Raw genomic sequence first — 24,145 nt, 5'->3', positions numbered from 1 at the left:
AGATGGGGTACCTAGAATGAGGTGTTCTGTTATGTCATCATGCAGGCTGTGAGAAGCTATCCCTGCCTGGATGATGATGTATACTCTGTTCACAAAGGCCAAATCCTTGTCATAATCTCATGTCAGCGGGATGAGGATCTGTGTATCATCTGCGTAATTCGTGTTGGTGATACCTACCTAGATGATCTAGATCATCGAAAAGGGGCTTTGTGAAGATGATGTACAGAATAGGAGATACACAGGAGCCCTGGGGTACACTGCACAATATGGGTGCGGGGTCTGCAGCTGCAAGAGGAGAGAAGACTCGCATTGTCCTATTATCAAGAAAGGAATGGATACAGGCGACTGCCTCCTGAGAGAAGCGGGCCGCGGAGACCAGGTGGTTGCAGAATATCGAGTGGTCTACCAAGTCAAACGCGGCTGAGAGATCGAGGAGTAGCAAGAGTGCTGTCTTGCCTTCGTCACTCAGTGCATCTATTTGTGTCTTGAGGTCTATGAGCGCAGTCCCAGTACCGTGTTGAGGTCTGAAGCCAGACTGTTGAGCTCCTAGTAGGTGGTTTTGTTCCAGATGGTGTTGGATTTGTAGATATGCTATTTTGTCCAAGATTTTGAGTAGAATGGCGCTGTAGTTATGGGGCGGTAATTAGTGGAGATGAATGGGCCGAGGACCCATGAATGTTTCAAGTTGCTGTGTATAGTATCTGATGTGAATGAGGCGTTTATGAATTTAGTGATGAATGGGGAGAGTTCACGGGCAGCGTCTTTGATGATTTGAGCTGGACATGGGTCATCATGACAATTAGACGGTTTGAGGGTAAGAATAACTTTTTTGACTTCTTTGATGGATACTTTATGAAAGTGGAAGCAAGGGTTCAGTGGTATGGGTGGAGTCGGGTGGGTATGAGGTGGTGGTATGGCGTGTGTACCAGTCTTGGAGATAGTACCATTAGTACCAGTCTTGGAGGCAATGAGGGTGTCTTTTTTTTTTGTTACTCTTCACCTGGAGAGTTGTTATCTTGTTGGCCAAAGCATTTTGTATACTTGTGCACCAATTTTTGTCCTTAAGACAAGAGTCAGGAACTTGTATTGGTGATTCTGGCGAACAGTTCTTTGGTATTTGATTTGGCTTGGGAGATTCGGGCATTGTAGGAAGTTTGTTTGGCTAGTATAATTTCTTTTTTGTAGAGGGCAGCTAGTTTATTCAGGTAATTTTTGTTAAGGTCTGAAGGGTCTGATCTCCAGATCTTTTCCCTTAGACATTTCTCTTGTCTAATTGCTTTCAGATGTGGCAAAAACCAGGTGTTTAAGTGTTGGCGGGGTTTGCACTTTCTAATCTTCAATGGTACAATGACGTCAAGAGATATAAGCTCACTTTATTGTAACTTTCTACCATGGTGGATGGGTCAGTCTGGTCTGAAATAGAGTTCAGTGTAGGAAGGATCAGAGGGATACGACTTTGTTGAGTAATATTTATTTTGTTTCTGGTTGGAAAGGCGGGTGCTATACTGCTAGTATTTGTGGATGGTGTGACCTCTAGTGTGAAGGATATCAGGTAGTGGTCAGACCAAGGCTGGGGTAGTATGGAAGTGATAGTGGTTGGGCAATTATGTTCAGCAATCCAATCAAGGGTCCTACCTTTAATGTGGGTAGGTGCTGTGACCGTTTGGGTGAATCCTAATTCCTCTAGGGAGTTGTTAATCTGTGAAGTGTTGGGATCTAGTGAGTCGCTGAATCTGAGGTTAAGATAAGGCATTGTGATGAATTTTTAAGGTTATCGGATAATATATTAGAGAGGTCTTCCTCAAAGGAGCCCATAGGACCTGGTGGTCGGTAAATCAAGTGAATGGTAATAGTTTGACTGTTGGAGATGGTAAGTTTGGCAGTGAGGGATTTACAGGAGTTTGTGTTGTGGGGAGTGGAAAGCCTGAGAGTTAGATAATTCTTGACAATTATAGCAGGACCTTCGCGTCTAGAGGTGGTACGATCCAGTGTTATAAGAGTATAGTTGTCCGGAGTGGCTAGCATAATTGTGGGACCTGCTGCAGGGTGAAGCCAGGATTCTGTAACGGCCAGGAGGTCAATGTTTTTGTTGTGGATTAAGTCTGCTATATCTGTGGCATGGGCCACCATAGAGCGGGCATTTATTAATGCACCTTTTATGCCAGTTTGAGTGGGTTGAATAAATAATGGCTGAACTGTGTGTTGGCAGTTCGAAAGAGAGGTAGGATCTCTGAAGAGTCGGCAGTTAAGCTGAAGTGGGTGTTGGCCGTTGGTATCTTTGTATGGTGAGGTATTGGGAGTAGGTTGAGCGTCCCTTGGGCGATTAGTGGTGAGGTAGGCATTGGTTAGGGGATCATATATTCTTGGCAGTCTGGCATAAAGTTTAAGGTTTCTTAGTTGGAGGCTGCAAGGTTTGGTGGTCAAGCCAGCCTGCTTAGGGGGTGCGCGTGCATGTGTTAAATGGACCGTAGACTGGGGCATGTTGAAGTCTTGTAGGGTAATCAAGTAGAGGACAGTTCTTAGTAGAACAGTGTAGAGTGAGGGCAAATGCATGATGTGATTATAAGGGCATGTACGTGTAGGTGGCTTGAATGATAGAAGGGCGTCTGATTAAGGTGGCAGTTGGTGCACGTGGATGCGATAGGTGAGTACTGCAATGTGGCACCAGTGCATATTACGTACGCATAGTTAACCTATGATAGATAGGTAGGGTCTGCTAATACCTTCCGGGACAAGTAGGCAAACAAGGCCAGGCTCATCAAAGCTAATCAGTGCTAAGTAGGCTAGACAGGGCTATTTGGACAGGCATGTCTAGTCATGGCTGAACATGCTAGAGAGGCTAATCATGACAATCAGAGCAAGCTAAAAAAGCGGATACTAAATGCATAGGTTTGCGTGGGCGTTCACAATGTACACACAATCTAAGAGCAGCTTGCTGCTGTTGGCTGGAGTAAGTTGGCAATAGGCAGTGGCAGGTTATTGTTTTTGTGTGTCCAATCCTTATATACTTACTGTTTGGCTTTTTGTGATGGTATGCTGTTTTTTCATGACATGGTTAGTTGGAGCACACATTTTTTTTTCAATCACTGTGATAAAAGAAAAAATCAGATGTTAGTGTAGTTAGTTTATAATGAGTATTGCATTGCATAGTAGACAATTCTGTATTTTGTCTACCCTCATACTTTAGAAGTACTATAGTTCAAACCAGTGTACTGTGCAATTTGCTCAGTTCTTGTGTTTGTACATTAAATCATTGGGTCTGTGGGAAAAAAAATCTGTGCTGGAATAAAAAAAAAGTTCTACGTTGTGGTACGATATATTTCTTTCATTGATTTCAATAGGAGGAATTGAATAGGTGTATGCTTTTTCATTTGGAAGTGGTGGTAGTATTGTTGCAATTAGATAGCAGTTGGTGTATTCTATTTATTTCTTTTTCCATTTTGGTGGTATTCATCTATCTGTTGGCTTGTTGCAGATTTTTGGGACAGTTTGATATCTGTTGGCATATTCTAACTGGTCATAGTTTTGAAGTTCATGTTTTGTTTATGTTCATACACAGATTAGTTATTAAATTTTGGTTTTAAGAATATTAAGTAAGAGTTTACAAGATTACAAGACAATCTGTGCTTTAGAGTAATGGTACTATCATTACAATCGAACCATCCACAATTCTTTATTTCTATATGCAGTGTAGTGACCTACATTGGTTGTGGCTCCTGCGTGGTAGATTATACCTATTGTTGTGAAGGTTTTCTTACCAAGTGATACTTGACCATGTGTGAATCCAGTCAGCTTGTAGTTGTTTAGGTACCATGTGCATTATAACGTAAAAGCATTACGATTACGCATTTACTATGTGTCTGTATTTGTAAGGTGGAACGATTATCAGAATTGCAGGTAGTATATAATCTGCCATGGTTTGCATTTTGTACAATGATATGGATTTGCAGTTAACTATGGATACATACACAAAGAGTTCATAAGGAATTTATTCTTGTACTACATGCCTGCAAAGAGTGTGTGTATGTTTCCACATGTATGAAATCTGGAAGATTTCATTTATAGGTATGTTTTTGTTTTGTAGTACTTGTAGCAAGAAAATTAGAAATTCTTGTGGATCTTCTTGTGAGTTTATAGTGAATTTGACCATTCCAGCACAGCAGTCCAACTCCTACCTTATTCCAGAAACACTGTAAATCTGTTTGTTAGTTTGTTTGTTTATTTAATATGGCGCGCAAAACCCGGATGTAACAGCTCGCAACAGAGAACAGGAAGAAAAGATTACATAAAAGCTTAGTTACAGGGTAAGGAGCATTTGAGTAGGAAGCAGAGCATTACATTACGTGGAATCTGTTGAGGGCATATATACAAATATACATACAGTATTTACATTTCAGCAGGTCAGTTTATGTACATATATACATTTAGGATGGCTAGGGTCTGTTAATGTGCAGGGCATTGTTCAGTCATGGGGATCGTTGGAATGTAACCAGGTGAGAGTGTTTCGCCTAAAGCTGTAGTAGGATTGGTCAGTTCTGATATTGAGTGGGAGGGCATTCCAGTGTTGGGCTGCCATGACAGGGAAGCTACTGCCGCCTGTTTTCTTTTGTCTGAATTTGGGTACCTGTAGTCAGTAAGAGTTGGTCATCCTAGTGGGTGTGGTGGAGGTTCTTTTCACTATTCTGGTTACGAGGTATGGGGGGCTGCGTTGTTTAAGCATTTGAAGGTGAGTGATGCTGTTTTAAGTGAGATGCGGTCGCAAATTCTGAGCCATTTGTGTTCTCTTCTTTTGTTGGATATGTGTTCCTTGTGTGGTAAGTTAAGGGCTGTTCTGAGTGCGTTGTTTTGCAGAGTTTGAAGTTTGTCTGTTATGGATTTGTTGGCTCCTCAGTACATGACATTACAAGTAAGTGTTGTCAGGATTGTTGGTTGCATTTCTATGAAGGACTAACATTTGCATATACAATTGGTGCATACTGTGTAAGTAAATGTTGTCAATAATTGATGGCAATTGGAATAGAATATTTATTGCAACATTTGCGTAGAAATTTACACCAGTTGAATTTGAAAATTTGAATGGACCTGACAGTTTTGTGTCCATGTCATTTGTTGGGAGTGTGCGTTGATTCTTTGAAGAGGTAGTTGAGTTACTTTGAGCAGTAGATTCTTCTTTGGTTGTGGTCCTTGATGAAGTATTACCTTCTTTTACTTTCTTTCGAGGAATTGCTGCGAGATCCTGCATAGATTGAGTTTGAAGTAGTTTTCTTTTACAACATTTTTTCTTTTTTCAGAACAGGATACGTTTTTAGATGGGGGTGTAGAGTGAACGCAGTCAATTGTTTTCTAGAATGCAAGAAATAGCATTTACTTTTCTTGCATCAAAGTTGATTAGAAATAGTCTTTCAAGTGTACATAAGCGTGATAGTGCTACATAGCTCATGCCTTCTTTAAAGACTGTGCTACCAATATCTATCAGTGCTTATCTAGTGTAAGACCTTGTGATTTGTGAATGGTGACAGCGTATGCTAGAGTTAGAGAAAATTGTTCTCTGGGTACATACATGTCTTTAAAAAGAAGGAAGCGGAAAGTTGAGCGTCCTATCCTTTTAACTTTGGATAGTTTGTCAAAGAGAATATTGACAAATTGAATATTGTTGTCAAATGGGTATGTTTGAAAGCCAACAACTGTACAAAGTGATCCATTAATTAGTCCTTGGTCCATGCCAAGGTTAAGTTTAAGCATTACTCTACAGTTTAAAGATAATTTTAAAACTTTCTCCAAACCAGCTGTTAGAGATAGAGTTTTCCAAGGTGATTAGCCTTGTTGTGGCTTGTTGAAACATGGGTAGTGTCATACCATGTACGTCCATTTTGTCTGTGGAGGCAATTTGAACTATTGTTGCATTTTTTTTTACATTGTTTCATTAAATTTTTAACAGCTTGCAAGAATTGGCATCAAGGACATACAGTTTACATTTGCCTATGCTAATTGTTCCATGACATCAGTAGCACATGAGTTATGGCCATAGAGTCCATGGATGTACCTGGTAATTAATATAGTGTGTGCTTCTTGAGATAGTACACCAACTCTATAAATACTTTTTAAAATGTTGGCGTATGTAAGATCTGCAGACTGATGCATATTTTCAGTTAATTCTCTATATTGTAAATGTTGCCAAAGGTTGACAAGAGTTTTACAGCACAGTTTGTGCGGTAAGGTTTTAAAAACAGGTTCAGCTTGCACTGGTGTTAATTGCAGAAGTTCTCTGAAAACAATAATTTGTTTTCCTCCAAAGAGCTCTTTATAGACTGTTTTGAGGACCTCTTGTAAACTGAGGTAAATTAAAGCCAAAATTAGGTTGGAGACCATGTTCACCTCATCTATTAGCAGCATTTTCATTTGTTTCAAAACTCTGTGTAGTTCCATTGCTGCTTCTGTAGAAAGTTTGTAATAGTCTAATTTGTTTTGGTGTTCTACTGAAAAGAGTAGTAATCGGTGTAAAGTGACACCGCCTATGTTATAGGCAGCTAAACATGTGGGGGCAGTTACAACAGCTGACAGTGTGTTGTTTGTCAATTGTTGGAGGAACTTGCTGATGATTTTGATTAAGAATGTTTTGCCTGAACCAGTTTGACCACTCACGTATAGCAGTATAGGTTTGTAATCTTGGCAGGTACAATTTTTACTTTCATGATGCACACTATGTTCAATTTGTTTTGTTACTTCTTGGAAAATGCTACGTTGCTCAGTGTTTAGTTGTGATTTCAGTACAGAAAAGTATTCTGTAGATTGCTCATACTGACACATGGTGTTTTCTACTTCTGTCATGGCTAATTCTGCCTCATTTGCTATTAATGGCTGTCCAAGTGGTTCTTGGCTTCCTGTTACAGAAGGTTGACTACTGTCAATAGTGTCCACATCTAGTTGGGCCAGGAGTTGTTCTTCTTGTTGCTGTTCATTGTGCAACTTTGTTTGGTACTGTGTAAATATTTATGTATGTTATAGTGCTTTCATTTCCTTTGAAAGTGTCTTCATAGGAGTCATACGTATCCAGTAACTCTTCTTCTTTTCTCCATGGTTTAAAAAGTTGTAGCAGGGACATGTAATACCGTTCTTTATGTTGAGGAGTTTTTAATGACAATTTGATATGATTAATTAAGTTGTGTTTGGTAAGTTTCACTAAGCTGCCTTCACAATTTGCTATTCTGTATCTACCTTTCTTTTCATCTGGTTTAATATTGTTTTTGTATGTGAAGTTTTGGGCTATGTGGTAGGGACACATGGTTTCCAAAGTGGTACTCCTGTTTGGGTAGTATATGTCTAGTAAATTGTTTTTCAAAATGTCTTGGCTGTTGGGATCATTTTTGGCTATTGTTTCTATGATATGATTTGAGAACTCTTTTTTTAGATTTAGCAGGACCAAGACTTAGCCATACTATATTGTCAGATTTCCCATACAAGGCAGTACCGGTTAAATGGTCTGCAGCCTCATAGCAGCCACATTCTCTATGAGAGAGCACTGTTATGCCTAAACTGTACAATTTCTGTTATAGTGTTTTGTCAGATGATATGTCATCCTAGAGGTCCTGAAGCTCTGTTTTCTCTGCTTTGGTTAAGTAGGCTGTGAAATATTGTGCAACTGCAGTGGAATTGTCTGCAATGTACTGTACATCTATGTTTGCATTCCATAGGAGGGCAATGATTGCATTGTAATCATTGATGTATTTTGATTCTTCTGTTCTTTTTATGTAATATGTGTTCTTAGGTGATTTACCGTTGACATTATGTCTAACTGAAGACATGAAGTTGTTTACTTGACCTGTTTTTGAAACTGGTCTAGGCAAACCAAAGCGGCATTTGGTGTAGTATTTCCCTTTGTTTTTATATTTGCAACAACAATATTTCCCACATTTGTGTGTTTGAAATTGTAAAATTTGTGCATGAAGGTCACTATGCGTTGTTTGTGAAGGGATTTCACAAGTGACATATTTTTGGATGAACTGCAAAACAGTGGCATCAATATCCTGACAAAATTTAGGAGCACCTTTAATCCACAAAAGCATGTGGATGTGTGGTGCTCCTCTGGCTTGGTATTCTTTTCTCCAAAAGAAGTGTTGCACTACTCCGAGGGGAGGAACATTTTTATTACAAATGAAGTGTAGGATAGCAATGAATCGATGATGGAAATACCTTGATACATTCACAGGATTTAGAGAGCAGAGTTCTCATAGTTTTTTTATATCTATGTTTGTTTTCTTTTTGTTTGCTATGCCTAGGAAATTGTGTAAGTCTTCCAATGCATATTCTGTACAACTTAATGTCACAAACCAAGTGGCTGGGCCAAAGTTTCTTATCATACATTGTACATCTCTGTGACGTCGTAACCAGTATTCTTTTCTACCACGCATTGTACCACGCATGTTTGTAATAAGATTTGTAATTCTTGAATGTAAAATCTCATCTTTTTCTTGCACCTTTTGTAGTAATTCCATAGCTAAGCAAAAGAGTTGATGGCTGGAAGGTTTAGAATAAATCTTGACCTCTGGCATTGCTCTGGGCAACCCTCCAGACCATCGTTCTTCACCTGCCAAGCCATTACAAAAGGGGAAAAACCATATGCAAATCAGGCTTGGTCCCACCCCCAAAGGGGTAGTCCAGCCCGAACTGCTAGGTCACATCCCTTTTGCACGAGACCACAAGCATCCCCAGACATGTTTCAGCCTTGTTGGGCGTCATCAGTGAGGAGTAGCTTGGGTCTCTAGGCCCAGCAGGCAAGGGACCCACGTCTGGGCATACCCTTCCCACTCAGGGTGACAATAGCAAAACAAAAGAGTTGATGGCTGGAAGGTTTAGAATAAATCTTGACCTCTGGCATTGCTCTGGGCAACCCTCCAGACCATCGTTCTTCGCCTGCCAAGCCATTACAAAAGGGGAAAAACCATATGCAAATCAGGCTTGGTCCCACCCCCAAAGGGATAGTCCAGCCCGAACTGCTAGGTCACATCCCTTTTGCACGAGACCACAAGCACCCCCAGACATGTTTCAGCCTTGTTGGGCGTCATCAGTGAGGAGTAGCTTGGGTCTCTAGGCCCAGCAGGCAAGGGACCCACGTCTGGGCATACCCTTCCCACTCGGGGTGACAATAGCAAAACAAAAGAGTTGATGGCTGGAAGGTTTAGAATAAATCTTGACCTCTGGCATTGCTCTGGGCAACCCTCCAGACCATCGTTCTTCGCCTGCCAAGCCATTACAAAAGGGGAAAAACCATATGCAAATCAGGCTTGGTCCCACCCCCAAAGGGGTAGTCCAGCCCGAACTGCTAGGTCACACCTTTTGCACGAGACCACAAGCATCCCCAGACATGTTTCAGCCTTGTTGGGCGTCATCAGTGAGGAGTAGCTTGGGTCTCTAGGCCCAGCTGGCAAGGGACCCACGTCTGGGCATACCCTTCCCACTCGGGGTGACAATAGCAAAACAAAAGAGTTGATGGCTGGAAGCTTTAGAATAAATCTTGACCTCTGGCATTGCTCTGGGCAACCCTCCAGACCATCGTTCTTCACCTGCCAAGCCATTACAAAAGGGGAAAAACCATATGCAAATCAGGCTTGGTCCCACCCCCAAAGGGGTAGTCCAGCCCGAACTGCTAGGTCACGTCCCTTTTGCACGAGACCACAAGCATCCCCAGACATGTTTCAGCCTTGTTGGGCGTCATCAGTGAGGAGTAGCTTGGGTCTCTAGGCCCAGCAGGCAAGGGACCCACGTCTGGGCATACCCTTCCCACTCGGGGTGACAATAGCAAAACAAAAGAGTTGATGGCTGGAAGGTTTACAATAAATCTTGACCTCTGGCATTGCTCTGGGCAACCCTCCAGACCATCGTTCTTCGCCTGCCAAGCCATTACAAAAGGGGAAAAACCATATGCAAATCAGGCTTGGTCCCACCCCCAAAGGGGTAGTCCAGCCCGAACTGCTAGGTCACATCCCTTTTGCACGAGACCACAAGCATCCCCAGACATGTTTCAGCCTTGTTGGGCGTCATCAGTGAGGAGTAGCTTGGGTCTCTAGGCCCAGCAGGCAAGGGACCCACGTCTGGGCATACCCTTCCCACTCGGGGTGACAATAGCAAAACAAAAGAGTTGATGGCTGAAAGGTTTAGAATAAATCTTGACCTCTGGCATTGCTCTGGGCAACCCTCCAGACCATCGTTCTTTGCCTGCCAAGCCATTACAAAAGGGGAAAAACCATATGCAAATCAGGCTTGGTCCCACCCCCAAAGGGGTAGTCCAGCCCGAACTGCTAGGTCACATCCCTTTTGCACGAGACCACAAGCATCCCCAGACATGTTTCAGCCTTGTTGGGCGTCATCAGTGAGGAGTAGCTTGGGTCTCTAGGCCCAGCAGGCAAGGGACCCACGTCTGGGCATACCCTTCCCACTCGGGGTGACAATAGCAAAACAAAAGAGTTGATGGCTGGAAGGTTTAGAATAAATCTTGACCTCTGGCATTGCTCTGGGCAACCCTCCAGACCATCGTTCTTCGCCTGCCAAGCCATTACAAAAGGGGAAAAACCATATGCAAATCAGGCTTGGTCCCACCCCCAAAGCGGTAGTCCAGCCCGAACTGCTAGGTCACATCCCTTTTGCACGAGACCACAAGCATCCCCAGACATGTTTCAGCCTTGTTGGGCGTCATCAGTGAGGAGTAGCTTGGGTCTCTAGGCCCAGCAGGCAAGGGACCCACGTCTGGGCATACCCTTCCCACTCGGGGTGACAATAGCAAAACAAAAGAGTTGATGGCTGGAATGTTTAGAATAAATCTTTGACCTCTGGCATTGCTCTGGGCAACCCTCCAGACCATCGTTCTTCGCCTGCCAAGCCATTACAAAAGGGGAAAAACCATATGCAAATCAGGCTTGGTCCCACCCCCAAAGGGGTAGTCCAGCCCGAACTGCTAGGTCACATCCCTTTTGCACGAGACCACAAGCATCCCCAGACATGTTTCAGCCTTGTTGGGCGTCATCAGTGAGGAGTAGCTTGGGTCTCTAGGCCCAGCAGGCAAGGGACCCACGTCTGGGCATACCCTTCCCACTCGGGATGACAATAGCAAAACAAAAGAGTTGATGGCTGGAAGGTTTAGAATAAATCTTGACCTCTGGCATTGCTCTGGGCAACCCTCCAGACCATCGTTCTTCGCCTGCCAAGCCATTACAAAAGGCGAAACATGTTTGGGGATGCTTGTGGTCTCGTGCAGAAGGGATGTGGCCTAGCAGTTCGGGCTGGACTGCCCCTTTTGGGGTGGGGCCAAGCCTGATTTGCATATGGTCTTTCCCTTCTGTAATGGCTTGGCAGGCGAAGAACCGTGGTCTGGAGGGTTGCCCAGAGCATTGCCAGTGGTTAAGATGAATTCTAAACCTTCCAGCCATCACCTCTTTGTTTTTGCTATGTCACCCCGAGTGGGACGGGTATGCCCAGACGTGGGTCCCGTGCCTGCTGGGCCTAGAGACCCAAGCTACTCCTCACTGATGAGCCCCAACAAGGGCGAAACATGTTTGGGGATGCTTGTGGTCTCGTGCAGAAGGGATGTGGCCTAGCAGTTCGGGCTGGACTGCCCCTTTTGGGGTGGGGCCAAGCCTGATTTTCATATGGTCTTTCCCTTCTGTAATGGCTTGGCAGGCGAAGAACGGTGGTCTGGAGGGTTGCCCAGAGCATTGCCAGTGGTTAAGATTAATTCTAAACCTTCCAGCCATCACCTCTTTGTTTTTGCTATGTCACCCCGAGTGGGACGGGTATGCCCAGACGTGGGTCCCGTGCCTGCTGGGCCTAGAGACCCAAGCTACTCCTCACTGATGAGCCCCAACAAGGGTGAAACATGTTTGGGGATGCTTGTGGTCTCGTGCAGAAGGGATGTGGCCTAGCAGTTCGGGCTGGACTGCCCCTTTTGGGGTGGGGCCAAGCCTGATTTGCATATGGTCTTTCCCTTCTGTAATGGCTTGGCAGGCGAAGAACGGTGGTCTGGAGGGTTGCCCAGAGCATTGCCAGTGGTTAAGATTAATTCTAAACCTTCCAGCCATCACCTCTTTGTTTTTGCTATGTCACCCCGAGTGGGACGGGTATGCCCAGACGTGGGTCCCGTGCCTGCTGGGCCTAGAGACCCAAGCTACTCCTCACTGATGAGCCCCAACAAGGGCGAAACATGTTTGGGGATGCTTGTGGTCTCGTGCAGAAGGGATGTGGCCTAGCAGTTCGGGCTGGACTGCCCCTTTTGGGGGTGGGGCCAAGCCTGATTTGCATATGGTCTTTCCCTTCTGTAATGGCTTGGCAGGCGAAGAACGGTGGTCTGGAGGGTTGCCCAGAGCATTGCCAGTGGTTAAGATTAATTCTAAACCTTCCAGCCATCACCTCTTTGTTTTTGCTATGTCACCCCGAGTGGGACGGGTATGCCCAGACGTGGGTCCCGTGCCTGCTGGGCCTAGAGACCCAAGCTACTCCTCACTGCTGAGCCCCAACAAGGGCGAAACATGTTTGGGGATGCTTGTGGTCTCGTGCAGAAGGGATGTGGCCTAGCAGTTCGGGCTGGACTGCCCCTTTTGGGGTGGGGCCAAGCCTGATTTGCATATGGTCTTTCCCTTCTGTAATGGCTTGGCAGGAGAAGAACGGTGGTCTGGAGGGTTGCCCAGAGCAATTCCAGTGGTTAAGATTAATTCTAAACCTTCCAGCCATCACCTCTTTGTTTTTGCTATGTCACCCCGAGTGGGACGGGTATGCCCAGACGTGTGTCCCGTGCCTGCTGGGCCTAGAGACCCAAGCTACTCCTCACTGATGAGCCCCAACAAGGGCGAAACATGTTTGGGGATGCTTGTGGTCTTGTGCAGAAGGGATGTGGCCTAGCAGTTCGGGCTGGACTGCCCCTTTTGGGGTGGGGCCAAGCCTTATTTGCATATGGTCTTTCCCTTCTGTAATGGCTTGGCAGGCGAAGAACGGTGGTCTGGAGGGTTGCCCAGAGCATTGCCAGTGGTTAAGATTAATTCTAAACCTTCCAGCCATCACCTCTTTGTTTTTGCTATGCCACCCCGAGTGGGACGGGTATGCCCAGACGTGGGTCCCGTGCCTGCTGGGCCTAGAGACCCAAGCTACTCCTCACTGATGAGCCCCAACAAGGGCGAAACATGTTTGGGGATGCTTGTGGTCTCGTGCAGAAGGCATGTGGCCTAGCAGTTCGGGCTGGACTGCCCCTTTTGGGGTGGGGCCAAGCCTGATTTGCATATGGTCTTTCCCTTCTGTAATGGCTTGGCAGGCGAAGAACGGTGGTCTGGAGGGTTGCCCAGAGCATTGCCAGTGGTTAAGATTAATTCTAAACCTTCCAGCCATCACCTCTTTGTTTTTGCTATGTCACCCCGAGTGGGACGGGTATGCCCAGACGTGGGTCCCGAACCTGCTGGGCCTAGAGACCCAAGCTACTCCTCACTGATGAGCCCCAACAAGGGCGAAACATGTTTGGGGATGCTTGTGGTCTCGTGCAGAAGGGATGTGGCCTAGCAGTTTGGGCTGGACTGCCCCTTTTGGGGTGGGGCCAAGCCTGATTTGCATATGGTCTTTCCCTTCTGTAATGGCTTGGCAGGCGAAGAACGGTGGTCTGGAGGGTTGCCCAGAGCATTGCCAGTGGTTAAGATTAATTCTAAACCTTCCAGCCATCACCTCTTTGTTTTTGCTATGTCCCCCCGAGTGGGACGGGTATGCCCAGACGTGGGTCCCGTGCCTGCTGGGCCTAGAGACCCAAGCTACTCCTCACTGATGAGCCCCAACAAGGGCGAAACATGTTTGGGGATGCTTGTGGTCTCGTGCAGAAGGGATGTGCCTAGCAGTTCGGGCTGGACTGCCCCTTTTGGGGTGGGGCCAAGCCTGATTTGCATATGGTCTTTCCCTTCTGTAATGGCTTGGCAGGCGAAGAACGGTGGTCTGGAGGGTTCCCCAGAGCATTGCCAGTGGTTAAGATTAATTCTAAACCTTCCAGCCATCACCTCTTTGTTTTTGCTATGTCACCCCGAGTGGGACGGGTATGCCCAGACGTGGGTCCCGTGCCTGCTGGGCCTAGAGACCCAAGCTACTCCTCACTGATGAGCCCCAACAAGGGCAAAACATGTTTGGGGATGCTTGTAGTCTCGTGCAGAAGGGATGTGGCCTAGCAGTTTGGGCTGGACTGCCCCTTTTGGGGTGGGGCCAAGCCTGATTTGCATATGGTCTTTCTCTTCTGTAATGGCTTGGCAGGCGAAGAACGGTGGTCTGGAGGGTTGCCCAGAGCATTGCCAGTGGTTAAGATTAATTCTAAACCTTCCAGCCATCACCTCTTTGTTTTTGGTAATTCCATAGCTGACATAGTTTGAAAATGGGTACCTGATTTCAATGTGTGTGGAACTCCGTAGCATAGAGTTGCTAGTTCACTTTCAAAGAGAGGTGGAATATGTATTCCACGATTTGTCTGAATCGGGGGTCTTCAGAATACATATGTGACAAGTGGTTTTCTGATGCTGTTATTTGTGTGTGTCTTTCATCATACCTTCCTCCTTTCCCAGTAGGAAAGAGCAGAGGAAAGGCATGTGCTTCTATACTTTTTTCCCAAATGCTGATTGGAGATACATTGGCTTGTCGCATTTGGTACGTTTCCAGTGCATCATCTATGGTGTCTTTAGAGTGTAATGGTTGAGTTGTATAATGGTCTAACATATTGGATTCTGTAGCAGGATCTAGAAGTTGAAATTGACCAGTTTCTGATGACTCTTGAATTATTTCAGTAGTTTCTCACAGGTTTTCTTCAATATTAATTTCTCTGTAGTATTCATTGTTGCCTTTTAGATATTGCAGGGCTTGTCTAACTGTATGTAAGTCCACGAGTTGTTGCCAAATATTTTTGTCTTTTGTGGGTACGCCATTTACTAAGATAATTAAAGATTGATCTATTGGACATTGCACTCCCAGAGTGTGTACATTTTCTTTGAGATCTAATGGTAAATAAACTTCTTTGCTACAAACGCCTTTCTTAATTCAGAGGGAGGTAGTTTTGCTGTTTTTGGTTGAAGGCGTATTATTGCTTGAAATGGGTGCACTGTTTCAATCATGATGCTCACATATAAGTTGAGTTGTTGCAGGGGTTTTGGTAATGGGAATAATGCCAAGTTATTTGCGATAGCACGTGAAGGTGTTTGGTTGTTGTCAAGTTTTGCAGTGCAGTAACTGCAAAGTATTAAGGGGTCATTAATTTCATATTTGTTTTCTGCTTTAAGATAGAGAGCTAATTGGAACCATGTGGAATCTTCATTTTCTTCTATTTTATACGTTATGTCTACAGTTGTGCTATTTTTATAAAATATACTGCGGCAACATACACACAAATGGTTGGGTACTTCAGCAAAGGTACTTTTAAACTTTAGTATTTCTTATTTGAATGCGTGTAATAGAAGGTTGCCATCTGTACATTTGTTGGTAGTCTGTTGTAAATCTATTGCATTTTGTAAGTGGCTTTCAATTCCAAAATATTTTCTCTGGATATGCTCTATTTCTTCGAGTAGTTGTTTGGCTGTGCCATGTAGAAGATTGTTATTTAAGTTGGCTAGTGCTAAAGCAGGACTTTAGTACAGTTTATGGACCAAATTTCTTTTAGTTTAATGATGTGTTGATATCATTTTGATATGATGGAAGGTGCTTTTGCAAATAGGTCCAGAAATGCAGGCTAATGAATGTCTTTGTAGTCCTGTGGATTTGCGGACTGGACAGGAGTCCACATTTTGTAGTAGATTCATTTTGAATTTGTCTTTGCCTTTCACATACTGATTGAGGAACTGGCGCAAAGATTTGAAATATTTTTTGGCAATGTTACACATTGATGTGCACAGCCATTTATAGACTGGACATTTTGGTTCAGTGGAATGGGCAGTTGAGTTTTCTGGGGATATTTTTGTGAGCAGCGTTTCTTGTTCCATCATAGTATTATTAGGTTTTTCATACCCTTCTCCACTGCTACGTATGGCAATTGTGTTTATTTGCTTTTGTTTGTATGCTTCTTCATTGAAATATGGTTCTGTGCTTGTGGTGTGACTCCATTCACCTCCACAGATGATTGTGAAGTTATCAGTGTTTATATTCCATTTATTGAGAAGACTTTTTTGTAGTTTAGTACTTCATTTTGTTAATGGTTTCATTCTGTTTAAAACTAAAATAAATAATTTCCTTTTGAGAAGGATTGCACTGTCTATGAGAGCTTCTAGGATTAATTTTCTACGGTAGGTTTTAAGGGTTGTGTGTTATTTCTCTCCTGTTTTTATAAGGTTTGGAAGGAATCTGTAGCAGAACATTTTTTGTAACAGAATTTTGTTGGTATGCTTACTTGGCGCTACATCTAGATTTATATGTGCAGTGTTAGCACTAGTGGTATCTGCAGTCTTGTTAATCACATTCTGCTTCGTTTTACATCTTGAAAGAGGAGGCACAGTTTCTATAATGGAAGCTTGTTTTGTTTCGCTTATTGACTGTATTAGCTGTTTAGTTTGAACTTTTTGTACAAATTCTGCTATGGATGGATGCTTATTTTGGAGAGTTTTAGTTTGATGTTGTTTACTTTTGAGTTGCTTTCTATGGAGTTACTTTTTGGTAGGCATTCTTTGGGGTCTGTTGGAGAAAAAAATAAAGTGTGGTTTGGGATCTTGTGCAGTGTATTTTTGCTTTGTGTCTGAGTATGATGGTAAGGATGTATGTAGAGGTGTGTGATTGTGCAATGGTCTGCTACATCAGGTTGGGAAGGCTATTCTTGTATGTGTGTGTTACTATACTGGTGTTCAGATTGCAATAGAAAGTATGGAGCTGGTAAGGGGAAGAACTAATACTGAATCTAATGTTGCAGGGTTAATACAATTGTTTGTTCTACAATACTAGAATTCTACACTGTTTGAGTAACAGTTAGAACATTATGGCAGTATTGCACTTACACTCGCCAACTCCAAACACACCTTTGGAGACCCCATCATCCACATCGGCCATCTCACCAAATCTGTACCCGTCACAGCCAACAACTCGCCCACACCCCACTGCACCCCCTTCTCCCACATGTGAAACCCCAAAGTGCCCCCCTTCCTCCTCCACCGGTCCCTGAGATCAAGGCTTTGGGTCAAGTGTATGCGGCAGGGAAGGAAGGGTGTAAGGTGTTCACGGATGGTTCAAAGGATCCTGTGTCTGGTAGAGTGGGTATGGTGTTTTTATCTGGAAAGCACTGGGGAGTATAAAGTGGGGTGACTGACGAATGACGTGTCGATTTGTACGGCTGAGTTTGTGGCGATTGCATTGGCGATTGATAGAGTGTGCGAGATTGGGTTTGAGAAGGTGGTGGTGTTTTCGGATTCATTGAGTGGGTTTCAGGCGATTGTGGCAGGGGATGGTGATAGGAAGGATGTGATTTTGGACATCAGGAGGAAGATTGATTGGTTTGTGCGTGGAGGGATGGATCTGGAGTAGGCGTGGGGCCCCAGTCACAGTGGCATTTTGGGTAATGAGTTGGTGGATTTGGCGGCGGGTGCGGGCATGAGGAGAGAAGCGGTTGATGTGAGGATACCTTTGAGTGTGGATGAGGTGAAGGTTGTGGTGGTGAAGCGGATTATGGATGAGTGGCAGGAGAGGTGGGAGAGTGGGGTGAAGGGCAGGTGGATGTTTGGTGTTCGTGAGAAAGTGTCTGTGAAGGTGGAGGCAGGGAAACTGGAATGGAAGCGGAGTGAGGAGGTGATGCTGAACCGGTTGAGGATAGGGCATATGGGGCTGAATGACAGTCTGTTTCGAGTGGGGAAGTGTGAGTCGAGGGACTGTGCGGTGTGTGGGGTGCCTGAGACTGGGGGACATTTTTTGCTTGCGTGTGAGAGGCATGTTGAGGAGAGAGAGTTGATGAGGGTTTGGTTGTCTGCGCTGGGAGTGGCTGAATTGAGTGGGAAGGCTTTGCTGGGAGGAGTCGGGGTGAAAGGCAGGGAGAGGAGCAGTGTGCTGCTAGATTTTATGGGGCAGACGGGGCGGTGGGAGGAGTTATGAGAATGTGAGAGCTGTGTGTAAGATTGGTGGGGTAGGTGCACATCATCCTTTGGGATGGGGAAGCGCCTGCATGGGTCCGCCCAAGCATTCAATAATTTGAAAGAAAGAAAAGGAAAGTATTGCACTTACTTTTTTGGATGGCAAGATTGTACTTCAGACGCTGTTGCTTTTCAGGAGAGTGGTCTTCACTGCAATTGTAAAAGAAAAAAGTTAGTAAATATGTGTGCTTATAGCACTGTTAATGTAGACATCGATTTTTTTTGTTTTTGCAGAAGTAGTGCTTTCTGATAACTGTGCATAGCATGTACATGCACTTCTCTTTGCATATGTGCATTCTGTATATTTTATTTAAAATCTTTTAGTTGAATGTGCTTTAGAAATTAGTACAATAGTAAGCACACTGAGCACACTTGGCTTTGTAAGTCCTTGTGATTGGATGATAGGAGATAATAAAGAAATAATTGAATTCTTTGTTTGCTATTTTGACATGGTAAATGGCAGGAACTGTATGGAAAGGTATGCAATGTATGTATTTGTGAAGGTGTGGGAAATAAATCAGAAGGATTTGATGGGGTCAGCAGCTTATTATTCAGTAGGTGATTACTAAAGTACTGGCTGATACTGTGGTGCTTAGAGATGGGAGAGTCTGAAATAAAGTAGGGGTTGCAAGGAAGGACCTGGTGGTTGTGTTGCAGACTGAAGGGAAGGGGGAATATGTTGTATGTCATGCTTTACAACACTGTACATAGTTGTAGATGATGTGATAGACATGACTGCACTTGTGCATAGTTGAATGATGTTGTGAAATCGAGTACAGAATGGGCAACCAACTGGAATGATAGAGCTGTCTAGATTGGAAGAACAGTTGTAGAGGCAGTGGTGTAGTTTCAGCTGGGAGCCTTTCAAATGAAATTGGCTCTCTGTGTGCATAAATAAAGATGCATGTACTCATCCTGGCTGTGTGTCATTTTATAACACACTAGAAAGCCTTTTTACATAATTATACTGTTATTTCTCCCATCTTGTAACATGAAATGACACTTTGTTAGATAGCTGTGTGTGTTGTGTCTGATTACTAATATAGTCATATGTAAAGGAAGTTTAAATGATAGCATGTATGTGAAACATACAGAATGTATAGAATGGAAATTGTATGTATATCTAATGCACTATGATGCATTAAATGCTATCATGTTTGAAATTTGGTTAAATATGTGGCAGTGGTTACATAAATGATAGAATGAATGAAGAAAATAACAGTTTGTACGTTGCAGTTAATAATATGGGTAAATAAAAATTTGGAGAGCAGAAACCTTTGCAAGTGGCACTTGATCATAGTTGATGGAAGAAATGACAGTAAGCTTGTTTTACAGGTTGCGCAGGGTAAGTGGCAGTTACTCTGTTTATGTCCATTTATACAAGAGATGTACATGTACCATACATGCCAATGATTCCGATTTCAGTGGGAGACTCCAGATTTTTCGGTGAAAAATATTGTTATTTTTCACGTTCTCCTGCCGAAAATACATCATTGCCCCAATGCATCCTTATGACACAAGTGTTGTCTCCCAATTTTCCGGAGGAGATGTCCCTCCCAGGTGGGTCAGAATATTGTCATGTATGATGTACTGTGCTAAAAATATTCATACCTGTACATTGTGTTCATGCATGTGGATGTGCATGAATCTGCACGTAGCAATGTTGCAGAGTTTACTAGTAGTTGCTGTAGGTGCTTTGCAGTGACAGCACAATTGTACTCGGAGTGATCAACAGTACATCTAAAGTGCTGAATTGTGATGATGGAGTTAGATGTAGAAGTCTTGCATGTGATTGGTGGATGGTTGTGCGACTGCTTAACAGTAGCCAATGAGGGAATGGTGCAGAGAGTGAAGTGGAAAGGGTAGAAGGGCTACCCCAGTGTTACACGCTCCGCAGACAGCGTGACTGTTCGCAGACAGGACATGCCACATCCGGCGCTTCTGAGCATGAAATGGGAGTGTATTTTGAGGATTAGTCAATCAGGTGTTGAGGTTCTGCTTCGTATTGAGAGATGCTGTGTGTAGTGAAGATGGCGGAGGTGGGGAAAGTCAGGGTGGTGGTGCTTGGAGATATGTTTGTGAATGGTTTGGAGGAGTATGCAACATGTAGGAATGTGGGAAAGCATTTTGATACAAAAGGAGTGGAGATGGTGTGGAGCACTGTGCCTGGTTTCAATGTGCAGGCAATGGTAGAAGTTTATAAAGATATGGCTAGGGTTAATAGCCCACATGTGGATGTTCTGCACTGTGGTGCTTTTCATTTGGGATATGTCAGTGCCCCAACTTTGTTAAAAGAGCTAGAAAACTTGGTTCAGGCAGTAATTAAACTACTTCCAAATGCCAAGGTAATTTTGTCTGGTTTAGAAACATGGGCAATATCAGAATATAGTTCTGTTTATTGTCCTCAGCAAAATATTGCTAGGTGTTTAATCAACCAAGGCATGTTTGCTTTTATGCTTAGAGCTGGCATGTTCTTTTGCAACAATGACAACATTGACTCCGGTAATGTTGATTACTTTAAAGAAGATGGCATGTCTTTATCTTTTTGTGGGAAATGCCATGCTGTTTTGGAACATAAGGGTTGTTTTGGAGAAGCTAATGTGAAGATTTTTGGAGGAAAATCAGGAAAGAAAACCCCCAAAAATACAAAATAAAAGGTGTTTATGAAGCATCTGCAAAGAAAAAACAAAAAAATTATCTTTTCAGAGCCAACCTCAAAGGGCAAATGGGGCACACTATTTAAATTTTAATTCCCCAAGCTCAGAATTTTTGATGTGTCAGCGGACACCGTGGTTGTCCGCGGACAGCGCATGTTACATACTGGATTTTTGAGGTTGAGAGGGATTAAAATGAGATGTAGCACAGCCTGGGATTGGTCAATAGGGTTTACTGGGTGTGAAGTGTGAGCAGAGAGTTTGTCAGAAAGTCTTTTTCCTGAGAGGATAGGAGCTAGCTATGGCTGTGTGTTTCAGAAAGCAGATTGTCTGTATTTTGGGAGATTCCTTGATAAATTGGTTGGAGGTGCATGCAGATCGCTGTGGAGTGGCTGTACATCTTGGAGTCCCTCACGTGGAAGTGCACTGGCATTGAGTGCATGGAATGAAGTGGCTGGATTTGGTACCTCTTTGTCCTACTTTGGTGACACAGTGCCATCCAGACACTATTATTATTCATTGTGGAGGGAACAGTTTAGGACATGTGTCTGGAATCTCTTTGCTATTTGCAATGAAAGGAGGACTTGGGAAAGTCATGGACGCGTATCCAAACTCCATAGTCATTGTTTCTCGTATTCTGCATAAACAAATGTGGCTGCATTCTTCTTCATTTGGTCCACAAATGGAGAAAGCACGGTGCAATCTTAACAAGGTTGTCTGTGCCTTTTTGCGAGATGTTGGTATGACCTCTTTTTACAATGAAAACATAATGTTTCGTAGTACACACATTTTTCACAGAGATGGAGTGCATCTTACTTATGCCAGCTATCAGATTTTTCTGCGAAATATACATTATATTTTTGGAATTACAGCAATCCATTTTGCAATAGGTGTTGACCATTTGAAGTTTTTGAAACACAAAAAAAACACAAAAAAAGCTACCATTTCCTCCCAGAGAAAAGTGCAATGGTTGTGACAGGGCAGCACTGCGCATTTCAGTGACACTTCTCTTTTTGAACTGTGAAAGGTGGCTCTGAAAAGGGCCTTTTTTAGTTTTTTGTTCTTTTGTATTTTTTTGGTTTTTTAAACACGACACACAAGGTGGAGGAAAAAGGAGGGTAAGGAAGGGACCAACCACAGGGATAAGAAAGGGTAGATGGAGAGAGGAAGATGTAGGGTGGGCCTTATTCAGGTAGGTAGCAGTTCTTCTCATGCTCCTTGACCACAGTCTCGAAAGCACTTTGAAGGTTCTCCCCCCTGCAGAGTACTATGTTGCAGTACATGCACAATACTGTGACCCTCAAAAGATAAGGATCAACAGCATCATGTTTGGCCTGCGAGGCAGCTGGAGGGATGTGCTGCCCCACAGGAGTGTCTCTTGTCAGGGGACCATTAGTTCAGAGTTTTTTGTAGAGACCTCAAACCATACTGTCTTTTGTGTTTGTTGCACCCACACTCATCTTTGTAAAAAAATCTTTTTCTATTTCTCTATCTGTTTTCTTTTTGTGTTTACTAAAATGGCAGACAACAGAACCTTGTTGTAAAGTGATGATTACGCCACTGCTCTTATGAACACCATTTCAATAATCAACAGTAGTACCCTGGGTGAAGATAATGATAAGAGTACCAAGTGGGACGAAGTTGTCCAATTAAAGAAAAGACTTATTCGTACAGAGCTCCATGGGGCAATAATGCTCAAGTACCTCAAACACAAATCTTTACCTCAAGGTTTGGTAGTCCCGAATGAACCCAGGCTCTTCCTTGACAATTCTAAATTTAAACTCCAATGGAGTTATATTTCTAACCGCTGTGGGCGCGATTGGCTGATTCTCATCATCGATACTGCCAAAGAGACAGCTACTACAATAGAAGTCGACCTCAAAAAAATGGAAGAGGACATTAAGAAGCTCACCGCCCTAGACACATATAAGAAAAGATTAGATGAGATTGAGAAAGAGATGAAAGAGTTCAAAGATATGAATACTCTAGACCGAATCTCTAGAATGAAAAAAGACCTAGCCAAATTTACCCATGAAAGAGCATTTCCATATACTAAAGAAGGGTACCAAACCTCTTTTCCTCAACAAAACAGTCAGAATATTCGATCTAGAAGAGTCCGTTTTCGCGCTACATCTTATAGTAGTAGTAATGATAGCAGTACAAATGATCCTGATGATACAACTGCAGGAGGTTCCAACACACCTTCCAAAAGAGGGAGAGGGAATTCAAATTTCAAACAAACAAACACGAGGAAATTGGAACAATTCACAAAGACCTTTTTTATGCCAGGGCCCATCCAGAGGGACGTGGAAGGACAATCACAAACAAACACGTAGCGGGAGTCGCTTCTAGTAAACCTGTCCAACTATGCCCTAACGGAAATAGAACAGTCCGTTTTAGAGAAAGGCTTAGGCTTTGTGATGACTAAGACACATAATTCTTTTGAATTGTATACCGATTTCCATAAACTTATGCGCAAGATACACATTAAGGAATTCTTCGCCAGTTCTCCTGGCGAATTGAGTTCCAACAATATGTTGAATCACACTGGTTTGCGCCCCCTTTCTCGTTTTCACCCCGCTGCCTCTTCTTTTTCTGCTGAGTCAATGGTTTTTGAAAAGCGAGTATTGGCGGAAGTCGCCAAATTCGAACAACAAAACACTTAAGTGTTTTACAATCTTTCTAAATTAGAAACCTTAGCTCTTACCAGTCTGGCTCATAATGAGTCCATTACCATAAAAAAAAACGGACAAAGGGGGTGGAATAGTGGTCCTGAACCATACTGACTATGTTAAAGAATGCAATCGCCAACTCTTAAATGAGGACTACTACAAGAAACTCAGTGGGGATCCCACTCCCACACTAGAACTTGCTCAACTCAAAGTTTCTTAAGCTAAAGCGCGCGAATGGATCAGCCCCCAAGAGAGCGATTTGATGGCCCCCAGTTTAGCAAACTTATATGTCGAATATTTCGAGAAACAATTTGTTTTTGCAGGTAATCCCTTCAGTAATAACATCAAAGCTTGGTCACGTTATATTGACGATGTGCTCGTGATATGGGAGGGCACTCGTGAAACAGCAGTAGAATTTATAAAATAGCTTAATAGACTTAATTGACACCTTCAGTTTACTCTTAGCATTGAACAAGAGGCAACCAACTTTCTGGATCTGACTTTGTACCATGAAAATGGGCACATTAGTGTTAGACCTTTCCATAAAGAAGCAGAGAAAAATTCTCTCCTACATTATCAATCACACCATATTAAACACTTGAGAGACAATTTGCCCTTAGGGCAATTTCTCAGGCTTAAGCGTAATAGCTCCAGTAAAGAGTCTTATGAAAAAGAAGCCCAACATTTAAAAGCTAAACTTCTGAACAGAGGCCATCCTAAGAGC

This window comes from Ambystoma mexicanum, chromosome 2p, assembly GCF_040938575.1.
Source record: "Ambystoma mexicanum isolate Mex_15411 chromosome 2p, UKY_AmexF1_1, whole genome shotgun sequence".
Lineage (NCBI taxonomy): Eukaryota > Metazoa > Chordata > Amphibia > Caudata > Ambystomatidae > Ambystoma > Ambystoma mexicanum.
Note: the sequence above shows the minus strand (reverse complement) of the source record.